The 908-nt window shown below is 42.1% G+C and overlaps 1 non-coding gene across 1 annotated transcript; it reads right to left on the minus strand.

Moving 5' to 3' along the window:
- Nucleotides 1-327: 327 nt before the first annotated feature.
- LOC127098947 (small nucleolar RNA R71) lies at nucleotides 328-434 on the minus strand. Its single transcript, XR_007793630.1, has one exon. It is a non-coding gene; the product is annotated as a small nucleolar RNA R71 (small nucleolar RNA).
- Between the last annotated feature and the right edge of the window lie 474 nt (nucleotides 435-908).

Consider the following 908-nt stretch of genomic DNA (forward strand, 5'->3'; position numbering starts at 1 on the left):
ACCTAGTTCTAGTATAGTAAACCCAACCATCCCAGCTAATAATTTCGAACTTAAACCATCCCTGTTGCAACTAGTGCAACAGAGACAATTCGCAGGTCTCGCTACTGAGAACCCAAACCAACATTTTTAAAAATATTTCTTCAATTAGCAGACACTTTTAAAACCAATGGAGCTTCTCCTGAGGCAATACGTTTAAGATTATTCTCTTTTTCCCTCAGAGACAAAGCCCTATCATGGTTAGATTCCCTTCCACCCAATTCCATTACGACTTGGGATAACCTTAGAAGAGTATTTCTTGCTAGATATTTTCCCCCAAGTAAGACCGCCGTTCTTCGAAACCATATAACCAGATTTACCCAAAACCAAGGAGAATCGCTGTTCGAAGCTTGGGAGAGATATAAAGAGTTGTTACGAGCATGCCCACATCATGGTTTAGAAAATTGGTTAATCATTCAAACCTTCTATAATGGACTTCACTATAACACTAAGATGACCATCGACGCTGCCGCAGGCGGTGCTCTGATGAACAAACCTTACCCTGAAGCTAGTGCCCTCATTGAAGATATGGCTCAAAACCATCAATCATGGGGAGTCGAACGAGCGACAGTTGAGAAGAAGAAAGCCCAAGGAGGAGTGCATGAACTAAGCTCTATAGACATGATGCAAGCTAAAATGGACGCATTAGCCCTTAAGGTCGAGAATATGTGCATAAACCCGAATACTGTAGCCGCAGTTTCGTCGGATTGTGAGATATATGGAACCAAAGGACACCAATCTGCAGAATGGAGTCTATTAAACGAAACCCACTCTGAGCAAGTGAACTACACCCAAGGGAACCCATATTCGAATACCTATAACCCTGGATGGAGGAATCACCCGAACTTCTCCTATAAAAATAATAACCCAAT

This window comes from Lathyrus oleraceus, chromosome 6 (assembly GCF_024323335.1).
Source record: "Lathyrus oleraceus cultivar Zhongwan6 chromosome 6, CAAS_Psat_ZW6_1.0, whole genome shotgun sequence".
Taxonomy (NCBI): domain Eukaryota; kingdom Viridiplantae; phylum Streptophyta; class Magnoliopsida; order Fabales; family Fabaceae; genus Lathyrus; species Lathyrus oleraceus.